This window comes from Lutra lutra, chromosome 6 (genome assembly GCF_902655055.1).
Source record: "Lutra lutra chromosome 6, mLutLut1.2, whole genome shotgun sequence".
NCBI classification, from domain to species: domain Eukaryota; kingdom Metazoa; phylum Chordata; class Mammalia; order Carnivora; family Mustelidae; genus Lutra; species Lutra lutra.
Genome location: NC_062283.1, coordinates 73466645 through 73480920, shown reverse-complemented (window position 1 = coordinate 73480920; position 14276 = coordinate 73466645).

The window sequence follows — 14276 nt, the reverse complement described above, 5'->3', positions numbered from 1 at the left end:
GCCCCAAGCACAAGCAGGGAGGGTAATTTATACCCTTCTATTTCCACATAGTTAGTACTTTTGGCTCATGTGGGAAACGGGGTAAGGAAAGAAGAACCTGGAAGGGCTTTGAGACAGGTATTAGAATTCCCTTGGTCAGCCATCTTAGAGCACAGTTTTTCCCTTATGAATAGAATTTTATAGCTACATTTTTCATATTGAAGTCATCTTTCCCCTAGTTTGTAATTTTTAAAAAAAAAATCAAAAATGTATTTTTCATTTTATCACATTCTTCACCAACTGATATGATTCTGTGATTTTTTTTCCTCCCTAATTCTGTAAATTTGTTGAATTATATTGATTTATTTTTGAATATTAAACCATTCTTGAATTCCTAGAATAAATCCTACTTGGACATAACATATTACTCTTTCTATAAATATCTAAACTTGGTTCACCAATATATTATTTGTGATTTTGCACTATGCTTATGTGACAGATTGGCTGACATTTTTTCTTTCTTATAATGTGCTTTCTCAGTTTTGCATTGAGATTATTCTGGATTAGTTAAGTGAAACAGTGCCTGTAGATAGATAGATAGATAGATAGATAGATAGATATTTAAGTGTACAAAATTGAAATGGTTTTTCCCTGAAAAGTTGGTGGAATTTCCTCTAAAACTCAGGTATATTCTTTGTGGGAAAATTTTTAATGATTGCCTTTAACTAAAAAACCTGTTTATAGAATGACTGTTAATTTCTATTATTTCTTTTTTAAGTTTGTAAGTAACATTTTTAAGAAATACATCCATTTAAAATTCTTTAACTATATTATTTAACTGTATTAGTTACTTTTGTCTTTAAAAAATCTATTTCTATAGTCATGTCCCATTTTGCATTTAAAAGTTATTTACCTGTGCCTTCTCTCTCTTCTGTTTCTTTTCATGATATTTTACTAGATGTTTGGCTAGTGTATTGCCCTTCTCAAAGAACCAAATTTTGATTTTGTGGATCATCCCTATATTGTTTTTTTTAATTGTTTTTTTTAAGAATATGGTCTTAACTATATCCTTTCCTTCTGTTTTATTTGGATTTATTCTATCTTTATCTTATTAAATTCTAAGTGAGGGATTTTATTTATTAATTTTCAGAATTTCTCATTTAAAATGTACATTTAGGGCTAAAATTTTTCCTTGCAGGGCATCTGTCACTATCTTTAAAGATTTGGTATGTTAGTATTTCATTTACTTCTATGGATTTTAAAATTTACATTATGATAGTCTGATTACTGAGTTCTTTGAAAGTTTTTATAATCTTTCAAATATATATATATATATATTTTTAAAAACTCATCTTTTTGTTATTAACTTCTTCAATTGTCATTCAAGAATGTGATCTGCACTTGTGTGTGTATAAAATTATACTTGCTAGTAGTTTACAAATGTATTTTTAATTTCCTTATGTGTCATTTTATGTCATAGTGATTTAGAGCTTTGTTAAAATCACCTGCCATGATGGTGGATTTGTTAATTTTTTCCTACAATTCAATTTTTGCTTTATATATTTGGAGGGTATTTTATTTTATGCCTGCATAAGTAGAACAGTTTTGTAGCTTCTTGGTGAATTAAGTCTTCTAAAAAGTTTTATTTAGAGACTTTTATAAAGTTTTGGCTTAAAGTTATATTGTGTAATGTCAGTAGAGCAATATCATTTGGTTCCTTTGTTCCAGATACTTTTTTATTCAACTTTCAACTTTTGTATACTTTGTGGAGGGCATGTAGCCAGATTTTTGAAAATTCCAGACTGACAGCCTGACCTTTTTAACTTTAAATCAATGTAAATTGGCAATGATTATATATTTGCATATTTTTAATATTTAAAAAATTTTCCCCATTCTTCCTATGTTCTTCTACTTTCTTGCCTATTAGGATGTTAATATTTATATTTCTTTTTTTTTTTAATAAACATATATTTTTATCCCCAGGGGTACAGGTCTGCGAATCGCCAGGTTTACACACTTCACAGCACTCACCATAGCACATACCCTCCCCAATATCCATAACCCCACCCCCCCTCTCCCAACCCCCCTCCCCCCATCAACCCTCAGTTTGTTTTGTGAGATTAAGAGTCATTTATGGTTTGTCTCCCTCCCAATCCCATCTTGTTACATTTATTCTTCTCCTACCCCCTTAACCCCCCATGTTGCATCTCCTCTCCCTCATATCAGGGAGATCATATGACAGTTGTCTTTCTCCGATTGACTTATTTCGCTAAGCATGATACCCTCTAGTTCCATCCACGTCGTCGCAAATGGCAAGATTTCATTTCTTTTGATGGCTGCATAGTATTCCATTGTGTATATACCACATCTTCTTTATCCATTCGTCTGTTGATGGACATCTAGGTTCTTTCCATAGTTTGGCTATTGTAGACATTGCTGCTATAAACATTCGGGTGCACGTGCCCCTTCGGATCACTACGTTTGTATCTTTAGGGTGAATACCCAGCAGTGCAATTGCTGGGTCATAGGGTAGTTCTATTTTCAACATTTTGAGGAACCTCCATGCTGTTTTCCAGAGTGGTTGCACCAGCTTGCATTCCCACCAACAGTGTAGGAGGGTTCCCCTTTCTCCGCATCCTCGCCAGCATCTGTCATTTCCTGACTTGTTAGTTTTAGCCATTCTGACTGGTGTGAGGTGATATCTCATTGTGGTTTTGAGTTGTATTTCCCTGATGCCGAGTGATATGGAGCACTTTTTCATGTGTCTGTTGGCCATCTGGATGTCTTCTTTGCAGAAATGTCTGTTCATGTCCTCTGCCCATTTCTTGATTGGATTCTTTGTTCTTTGGGTGTTGAGTTTGCTAAGTTCTTTATAGATTTTGGACACTAGCCCTTTATCTGATATGTCATTTGCAAATATCTTCTCCCATTCTGTCAGTTGTCTTTTGGTTTTGTTCACTGTTTCCTTTGCTGTGCAAAAGCTTTTGATCTTGATAAAATCCCAATAGTTCATTTTTGCCCTTGCTTCCCTTGCCTTTGGTGATGTTCCTAGGAAGATGTTGCTGCGGCTGAGGTCGAAGAGGTTGCTGCCTGTGTTCTCCTCAAGGATTTTGATGGATTCCTTTCTCACATTGAGATCCTTCATCCATTTTGAGTCTATTTTCGTGTGTGGTGTAAGGAAATGATCCAATTTCATTTTTCTGCATGTGGCTGTCCAATTTTCCCAACACCATTTATTGAAGAGGCTGTCTTTTTTCCATTGGACATTCTTTCCTGCTTTGTCGAAGATGAGTTGACCATAGAGTTGAGGGTCTATTTCTGGGCTCTCTATTCTGTTCCACTGATCTATGTGTCTGTTTTTGTGCCAGTACCATGCTGTCTTGATGATGACAGCTTTGTAATAGAGCTTGAAGTTCGGAATTGTGATGCCACCAACTTTGGCTTTCTTTTTCAATAAGCTCTAAACTTGGGGTTACCTTGAATATTTATATTTCTTTTATATAAGAACTTTAACATTTTCTCAGTATGTCTATTTTTCCATATTCTCTCCCAAATGTTCATGACTTATTAAGTAGGTTTTTTTGTTAGGGGTCTATTTCAGCCTTGGCATTTTTTGGCATTCCTGTTATTTAGAATGTTATTTATGTTATTTAGAATTCACTTTGCTTCCTATTAGGAATCCTTCGTTACCCTAATCCCCTATAATTAACAATTCTTTATTTTACCCTATTCAAATTACTATGTGGTTGGACTCTGAAAAATAGTTTAATCTATAACAGGATGGAGTAAACTTAATGTGAGATGCAAATGAATCTGAAAGGTATAAGAGGTAGATTTAAGTTGCTGATATTAATGCTCCACTCAGATCCCCTAGTATTTGGTGGGTTTTCTTTTCCAACAGCCAACACCAGCAGCTCTTTTATAGAGAATGGTTATTAAATACTGAAGCCCATCCCTATGGAGATCTGGGAAACTGGCAAATTGCCTCTTCCCTCTCTCTCAGTCCCCATAAACAATATGAGTATTTAATTCCTGCTACTCGGGCACCCAGGTGGTGCAATCAGTTAAGCATCAAACTCTTGGTGTTGGCTCAGGTTGTGATTTCAGGGTCCTGATCTTGAGGTATGGAGATGGAGCCCCACCTCAGGCTTAGTGTGGAGTCTGCTTGTGACTCTCTTCCTCTCCTTCTGCCCCTCTGCCCACACTCTCTCTCTAAAATAAGTAAGTCTTAGAGTTCCTGCTACTTTGGCTTGAGTCAGGAGAATGCCCAGTGTGGTAACTTTTAAAGGATCAGACTGAAGCTATAATACCAATAGTACTTTGCCCTTGTTACTGATACTATGCCCTTGTTACTTCCCCAACTGTTCACAAGAACCTTCATCTCTGGTTCTCCATCTCAGGTTCTCCTTCTGAGGAAGTTGATTTAAGACACTTAGTCCATCTGTTCTACTAGTTAGTACAATTTTGGCCTGTGTACTTCTATCTACCTGGAGATACTAGCTTCTGAATATGATGAAATGTATTGGGGAATTACAAGGGCCAGACTGTAGCGTGTTCCCCCCCTGGTGAAATCAAGGACAAAGGAGGTTAGGAGCCTTAGGACAGAAGCACGTCTTTCCCCAAAGCAGTGGGTAATCTTTGCCGTTTATCTTTCCATTAAGCTTCTCATCAGGTGAGGGTTCTTCTTCGGAATAAATCACATTTGGGGGAGGTTATCCTTCTAGTTTGTAATCTAAGAGCCCCAGGAGTTTACAGATGGAGGGGCAGAGGGTTTAGTGCCCAGTCTGTCAATTCCAATCGTTATTTCAGACATTTTAAGCAAGTAAAAATTTTGCATGGCCATCATATTATTCTCACAGACAACTTCATTAATATATGATAATTTCCCCTGCTTTCTGTAGTGAGAATGTAGGCATGATTCCAAATTCATAGCAGGGAAAGACAAAACTAAAGTTTAAAAGAAGTTTCCTAATCTTTTTTTTTTTTCTTTTTGAGATTTCATTTATTTATTTGACACAGAGAGAGCACAAGTAGGGGAGCTGGAAGCAGGAGGAGAAGCAGGCTCTTTGCTAAGCAAGGAGCCCTATGGGACTCGATCCTTGAATCCTCTGATCATGCCCTGAGCCGAGTCCGGACTCGTACGGAGTCACCCAGGCGCCCCTCCAAACTATTTTCTTACCGTGCCACAAGCCAAACTACTTCGAGCCACTCTGACATTTAGTATAGCCAAATTCGCTTTCTCTCTAAAGAAGTCTTCATGGATTCCACACTTCACTCCTCCTATTTCTAGATACCTTGTTTTCCTCTATGATTGATTTTCCTAAAGGATCAAGCATTCAGTGCTCATTTTAAAAATTCTGGCAGGAACCAAAAGCCTTGCTTTGGCACACATTTCATAATTTCACCAGAACATTCGTAAGTAAAAATACTGCCACTCTGGAGAAAGGAAAGATAGATCCTCTATATGCCTCAAACCTCTGTTCAACTAGTCATAACCTTTTGGAAGAGTTTGCTTTCTTTTTCTCCCAACATAACTTACAGTTCTGGTTAAAGGGAGAGGGAAGATAGAAGGTGGCGCAGTGAGTTACAAAGCCAGGGAGGACGCAAGGGGATCTGCCCGGGTGTTTGATGAGCGCTTTCTCTGCCTTGCTTGTTTGTGTTCCAAAAGAAATGAAAATGACAGCGACAGGCTGGAAAAGCTCAAAAACCAAGACCAGGTGCTTCCTATCCAGAACTGGTGAGCGGTTCTCCGAAAGCCGCATCGCGAGACGTGGAAACGTAGCACGGCCAGCGTCTGACGCGTGGGCGCAAAGGCTGCAGGGTACCACGCAGGCGTCCTGGAGTTCCTCACTGGCGCGAAGGGGGCTTGAAGTAAAGGCAGTGGAAAAGACCTGAGTGGGGGACTCCTTTTCCTCACTCTCACTTTGTGGTTCCTGTGGAGGAAGAATGGGACTGTCATTTGGCCAACAGTTGCTGCTGCCGGTGAAATGCCACACACCCCTCAAAATGAGCAAAAGGACAAAGAGAAGACGGTCAGACGATGCCTGGATTCCTTGTTACCTCAAGATTCTATTCTAACAGCTGTCCGATGTCGATTACAGAGGATGTATTTTTTTTTTTTAAGATTTTATTTATTTATTTGTCAGAGAGAGAGAGAGGGAGAGAGCAAGCACAGGCAGACAGAGTGGCAGGCAGAGGCAGAGGGAGAAGCAGGCTCCCTGCCGAGCAAGGAGTCGGATGTGGGAATCCATCCCAGGATGCTGGGATCAGGACCTGAGCCGAAGGCAGCTGCTTAACCAAGTGAGCCACCCAGACGTCCCCAGCAGATGTATTTTTTAATTGTTGAAATTCTGTTAGAGCAAGTTGAAAGTGTAATTAGCTTTCCAGCCAACCAAATTTATGCATTTGAGTCAAACATACTTAAAGTGTTACTGTGGCTTCAAAGAAGCTATTGATTTCTGAAGTGGTGTGTATTGAATGATTCTTATGTATTTATTTTAACTGTTTGGATTTAAGTTATGCTGCAGAAGCCTTAGTAAGAAACATTTGATTTTGTACAGACTTTATTTCCACTAGAGGCCATATCCTGACAGCCTTCCTCCACCTCTCAAAACTAAGAAAGAAACCACAAGTTCTCACCAACATGTTGGATACCAGTGAAGAATCAGTGAGTCTTATAAGCAAAACAATTGGTGTTTGGACTTGTCTTCAGCTCTTGGAATAACTTCCAGCCTCGGTCTGACTGGCATTCCCTATATTCATATCAAATACTGAGCTAGCTGTGGGAAAGTCAAGGAGAGTTCTCCTCATGACCTTCAGTGGAGCACTCACTTCCTCCTGTTGGCAGGCAGACCCTATGCTGCTCCTGGTAGAGCCTCTAGAAAAGACCAAATGTGGAGGAAACTAAAATTGGCAATATTTTGCAGAGATAACTGGCAGACACATAGTTAAGAGAAAGTCAAGAGGGCCATGATCAATTCCCTAAGAAGAAATTTTTATTTTTCTCTTCTAAATACAGAAGAAACCTATCCAACAGGTAGGAACACCTCCACCCCCCACCCCGCCCGCCGCCGATTTTTTTTTTCTTTGTTAAGGTTAAGAGTTGTGCAAATATAAATAATCCAGAAGTAATTGAGCAGTAATACATGGTGGTCAATAGTTTTAAGACTAATGAGGGTAAGAAGTGGCAGCAGTCTTAAATTAGCTGTTCAGCCCTATACTATTTTATGAGTATGTAGTTCTTTCTGGTGTATTTAGTGGCCCACATTTTTATAGAAAACAGAAACCCAAAAATACAGTAAACTTTTATTGTATGTATTTGCTTTAGATATGCCATGAATATTTAAACAAACTCAAATTTTAATTGGAGCAGCAAGAAAAATCTAATACAGTTTTGCACCGAGAACGATGTGTGTGCTTCATTTGATTTTCTATTCAGAATGAATACAGACTCTTTTCATCTGGTATTCCACCCATTAGTAATAATAGTAGCAATAAAAGGTTAATCAATTCCTGCTGAGAGTGGAAATTATATGTGAGAAAAAAGCTGCATAGTTAACAGTAATCCTTTAAAGAACAAAGACCAAGATATCTTCTTTAATTTACTAATTCTTTTCTTCATATCTACATTTTCTTCATACTGTATTTTTCATATTCTTTTACTTGAGCACCACTGGGGTATTTGTTTTTAAGAAACAGTATTTGATATCTTGGTGTAATATCCACTCTTTCACAGTGTACCCAGTGTCTGAACACATAGAGTTTTAATAAATATTAAATAAATACTTAAGAGAATGTTTAGCTATCCCATGTTCTATAATACTTAGACTTTAATATGAAGAGAAAAACCTTTATATAGGCTTGATATTACACTTTGCCAAATAATAATAATAATAAAATTGAAACTTGCACTTGAATTTTTATAAATATCACAGAATCATAGCAAGTGAATGCGTGGTCTTGATTGACTTTTATTTTGAACAAAACCACCGTAAAACACATTCTTATAATAGTTGGATAAATTTGAGGACTAGTTGCTAGATAATATCAGGGGCTTATTGTTAATGGAGTTGAGATAAAACTTATTTTACATAAGAAAATATCCTTATATTTTAGAAGTACATAATGAAATGTTTAGGGGTAAGATGTCATGATGTATGTAATTTACTTTTAAGTTTTTAGCAAAAATATGTGAATGTAGCACAATGTAAACAATTGTTAAATCTAAATTATATGTACTCCTCTGCTTTTCTCTATGTTTGAAATTTTTCATAGCAGAAATTACAAAGATAAGAAAAGACCAAGGAAAAAGAGGAGGGAAGGAAGAACACTACCAGTATGTAATAGAAAAAACAACACAATGAATATAGAATCAGGACACCAAGATTGGGATCATAGCTAATACTATATATATAATTATAGATAAACCATGTAATTGCTCTGAATTTAGTTTTCTTATTTTTCAAATGAGGATAATCTACAATGAAATACTACTACATATCCACCTGATGGTTAAAATTAAAAAGACTGATAGTATGAAGTGTTGGCAACATATGGAACAAATGGAACATATGTTGCTGGTAGCAATATAAAGTTGTATAATTACTTTGGAAAATCGTTCAGCATCTTCTCCATATATATGTATGTAACCTAAGTCCAAACAATTCCACTCCCAGTTACATACAAAGACAAATGAGTGCATGTTAATGAAATTATTATGCAAAATGTTCACAGTTTTATTAATAATAGCAAAAATACCAGCGGGAGAATGGATAAATAAATATTGGTATATTCATACAATGAAATGCTATGCAGCAATAAAAAATCAACTGTGATATATGATACAATATGGATGAAATTTATAGATATTATATTGACAGAAAGTAGTCAGGCACAAACACATTTATTCTGTGGTTCTATCTGTATGCAGTTTGAGAACAGACAAAACTAATCACAGATAATTAATAATAGTGGAAAATTATGGGATTCTGGAAATGTTTTATATCTTGAGTTGGGTGTGATTACTCAGGCCCATATATATGTAAAAAAATGTGCTATCACTCAGGGTGAGCGGTCTTTATATACTTTCCTATATCTTTACTATCCTCCAAATAAATAGAATAAATAAAATACAATATTAATATGCAAATCCCAGGAGGAAAGAGTAAATATGATAATGTATAATTGATTACTAAATTATAAAACACTTATTAAATTTTATATATTTTCATTTTCTAAGTTAAACTCTAAAATTTTTGCTAAAAGTAAGTTTAAGTTTTGACCATTATTATTTGTACTGTTTGCCCATAACTTTTCAAAATCCAATTCACTTTGGGACTAGGGCTTGCCACAACCTTATTCTTAAATTATCATTTTCACTGTTCCATAGGTAGTAGAAAAATTTATTTGAGAGAGAGAGCGTGGGGGGTGGGTGGAAGGAGAGGGAGAAGGAGACTCTCTACTGAGCAGGGAGCCTGATGGGGGGAGCTCAATTTGGGGGTCAATGTGGGGGCTCAGTGCAGGGGGTGGGGCTCTATCTCAGAGCCCTGGAATGATGACCTGAGTCAAAGGCAGTCGTTTACCAGCTGAGCCACCCAGGCACCCCTGTGCCTTTAATATTATCAAAGAGACCTACTAGCTGCTTTGGTAAGGTTTAAAGCCAGCTTTTAAATAGGAGATTTTAGTGCTCAGACCTTTAGATTTTACTCATCAAGAACTAGAGGGTATTATGCTAAGCAAAGTAAGTCAGTCAGAGAAAGACAATTATATGATCTCTCTGATATGAGGAATTTGAGAAGCAGAGTGGGAGGGGGGTCCCTGGTGGCTGGGAAGGGAAAAAAATGAAACAAGATGGGACCGGGAGGGAGACAAACCATAAGAGATTCTTAATCTCAGGGAACAAACTGAGGGTTGCTGGGTAGTGGTGTGGGGAGGGTTAGAGTGGCTGGGTTATGGGCATTGGGGAGGGTGGGTGCTATGGTGAGTGCTGTGAATTGTGTAAGACTGATGATTCACAGACCTGTACCTCTGAAGCAAATAATACATTATATGTTAATTAAAAAAAAGAATACATAAATATAAGTACTCACCTCCCACGATTCCTGTCTTTCAAAACATCAAGTACAATTTGGTCTTTAAGAAGTGTGCAAATGACAATTAATATGCTGAGCAGCATGTGATCATTTTGAACAGAAGATTTGAAAATAATTAAATCACTCTGAAACCTCTGGAGACCTTTTTATAATTCAGGCACAGAGAGCCCCCATTCTGAAAGGTAATATATCTTTTTTAAACACCCAGTTTCTGTTCTCATCTTCCAAGGTTTCATTTCATTAAAAAAAAAAAAATGTTAGTTGACATTATAAACAGATGCTGGAAAGCAGTCATCCAGCTAATGAAAAATTCAGTGTAAGTTTTAAGCAAACATAGCAAAATCACTTATTAGGAAAAAATGCATAGTCTGATAGATGACCATGATTATCAGGTAAATTATTCATTTTTCTTCACAAAGCAATCACCCAGTGAAGACTCACTCATTATTCACAGGTTGTCAGGGAATATAGGGTGAGAAGTGAGGATGTAGTATGAGTTAGCATTGCCATGTAAGTTGCAAAGAAATGCTGGGGTGCCCCAAAGCTGCCTGAGGGCAGTAAGAAGTCCAAATGAAGCCAGGGTAAACATGAAGTCTTGGGATCACAAACTTATAAAGGATCCATTGTCAAATTAGCATGACAGTGCTACAGAGATAGACTAAACCCACCCAGAGTCATCAGAGCCCAGATTTTTTTTTTTCTAGAAGCTAAAATCTAGCTATATTAGGGATGTACACACAAATTCATGACAGTCCTATTTTCAAAATTCTGTCAGAGACTAAACTTTGAAATGATCATTATTCTATCAGATAACACTGGACATTGTTTTGCACTCTGTAAGCATTAGAAAATTCTAAATGTTATATATGAATTAGATGGTGCAACATTTAACTTGCTAAGTAAAGATATTGATTTCAGTGTGTATTTTGTGGAAATTAAAAATTACTTTAAAGTCTTACCTAGTACAATTGTTCAAGAGAAATTATTTTCTTTGTGAGCCAGTTGCACACCCTTCCATTCAGTCCAATCAATCAATATTTATGGCCTTTGTTGTCCAGTTGTATTTAAAGTTGGTTTTGAGGATAAGTTGTAGTCAGAGTAGTTCTGCTCTCCCAAGTCTGCAAATAGTCATGGAGGATATAAGCTAGATGTCACCTATTTTAACCCAAAACTCAGAGTTGCCTTCTAGATGGAAAGCAATGTTTTCACAGTTCACCATACATAATTCAATCTTGTTTTCTTTCAGTGTTTATCTGTTCAGAGTTGTTATGTGGCTTATACTTGGGACACTGAAAAAATTCTAGTTTTTTTTTTTTGCAATATAGGGCTTAACTCTTACCACATATTTGGAACTGGGTCATATTCAGAAATAATTATATATCCTTTATACATAATCCACAATCCAATAGGTTTTGGTACCACATAGATCCAAGAAGAGATTCAATAGGAAATATGTATCTATATTAAAAGTAAATTTGGAAACTCCTTTTATGGGAAACTGTAGAGTAATGAGAGATCAAGTTATACCTAAGATTAAATAGCAAGTCACTACAAAGTAATATTCGGTGTAAAGGAAGCTGAAATTTTAGTTCAGTTTGTTCCCTCCAATGAAATCCTATAGGCCATCTGGCCCAGAGTTATGGACTCTAAGGAGCCGAAGGCAGGGGTATTAGGAGTTGGCCTGGTCTGTCTACCCACCTTGATATTTGATTACAGTAAAAAAGCCAGCTGAAAATTTGGTCCAGAGTAAGTTCACTAAAAAATCTACTTCTTATAAATGAGTGCTTATAATCACAAAGACAAAAATGTTATGCTGAGAGATCTTGGACTAGAATTTCTCTTTCTACTTTTCTTTCATTTCCTGCTTTGCACTCACTTTTGAATTTTAAGTACATAATAAATGTCCATTTTCTTCTTAATGATTATTTTGCACATAGTTGGCCTTTTAAAAGTTTTAGCCTCTTTTAAAATGATTTGTGTGAGGCACACATTTATTTGCACTCTTCGCATTTAAAAGCTTCCAAAACTAAATGTGTATTAACATTTAAGAATCGAACAATGAGTTCAGGGATGTCTATGGAGTAACACTGAATATTCAGCAGAAGAAAGAGCTGTTGGAGGTTGGAAAGCAAGGTGGGATTAGCAGGAGGCCATGCATTACAGACTGGTCATAACAGGTAATTCTATCAGAATTCTACCAGCACTGAATAACTATTACGGAATAATAAGTAGGAAGAAAGTTTTGAGAATGAATGGGCTAGAGCATAGGCCAAAAACCAAACCAGCCTTTTGCGTACTGCTGACACTGTTTAGCCCAATGATTCATGGATGTTTTTTCCATTCCACTAATTGATAATGTTCCACTCATTCTTTCTGGAAGGTTTCTTTGTTTGGGTTATTTTAGATATTCTTTTTTTTTTTTTTAAGATTTTATTTATTTATTTGACAGAGAGATCACAAACAGGCAGAGAGGCAGGCAGAGAGAGAGGAGGAAGCAGGCTCCCCGCCGAGCAGAGAGCCCGATGCGGGGCTCGATCCCAGGACTCTGAGATCATGACCTGAGCCGAAGGCAGCGGCCTAACCCACTGAGCCACCCAGGAGCCCCTATTTTAGATATTCTACAGATGGTATTAGGTCCTGTATCACTGAAAGATTTTAGTTTCCTAACTCTTCTTTCCTCCCTTTCTCCATTCTTTCAGCAGTTACTATCGCTCAGATAGAGGAGTAATCTAGGTGCTGTGATATATCTAATTGAATAGAACTCCTGCCTTGAGGTTGCTTGTAGACTAATGTGTGGAGCAGACAAATGATATACATATTTTTATTTTTTTCCACATTTACTAAGGGTTTGATATTCTAACTATGTCCTAAAAAAAAGTGTGAAATCACCTGTACTAGTAAGCTCAGTCTACCATAACAAAATGCTATAGACTGGGTGGCTTAGAACAAAAGAAATTTATTTTCTCACAGTTCTGGAAATAGGTCTTATATCAGGGTGACAGGTTCCAATGAGGGCCCTTTTCCTGGCTTACAGGTGTTTCTTCCTCGTTATAAGGCCAACAGTTTTATTACATCAGGATTCCATTCTTAGGACCTCATTTAACCTAGTCACCTCCTTAATGGCCCCATCTCAAATATAGCCACGTGGTGGCTGGGGCTTCAACATATGAAATTTGGGGGATATAGTTAAATTCATAGTCTACCTCAGTAATATCCACTTAAGTGATACCTCCCTTCTCCTAGTTTGAATCCACCTAAGCTGTCTTCATCCTAGGTCTACCTCTGATTAATTATTTACTATTTAAAATTTTCCAATTCAAGGGACATCTGGGTGGCACAGTCAGTTGTGTGTCTGACTCTTGGTTTCAGCTCAGGTTGTGATCCCGTTGTATGAGATTGCCCCAGCTGGGATCCATGCTCAGTGCATTCTGCTTAAGATTCCATCTTCTCCTCCCCACTGGTGCTCTTTCTCTCTCTCTCTCAAAATAAACAAATAAACAAACAAATTTTTCCAGTTCAAAAAACCTTCTTCCCTTTTTATTTACTTTCTAGCTCAAATAATTTGATACATAACTAATACAGCATTTTGATATTTAATTATATATTTTATCTTCCCTATAAGTGCCTCAAGGGCAGTGTCTCAATTACCTATTTCTGTGTAACAAATCACACCAAAACTTAGTGACTTAAAATGAGGATCATCATTTTATGACCTTTCATGGTTTTCGTGGGTCAGGAATTTGGGGAGGGTTTGATGTATGGCTCAGAGTCTTTATATTAGTATGCTTAGACTGCCATTACCAGAAGTTCAAGATCAAGGTGCCAGCAGAGGGGTTTCTTATGAGGTCTTTCTTCCTGGCTTGCAGTCATTTGATTCTCACTGTGTTCTCACATGCCCTTTCCTTTGTGCAGATATGAAAAGAAAGATTTCTGGTATCTAGGTATCAGTTCTGTTGGGCCAGTTCTATTATGACCTCATTTAACCTTAATTACTTTTTTTTTTTAAAGAAGATTTTACTTATTTTTTTATTTAGAGAGTGAGCTTGAGCATGAGCAGGGGGAAGGGCAGAGGAAGAGGTAGAGAGAGAATCTCAACCCGACTCCAAGCTGAGAGATTAATTTGTGGCAGGGCTTGATTCCATGACCCTCGATCATGACCTGATCCAAAATTGAGGGCTAGATAGATGCTCAGTGGACTGAGTCACA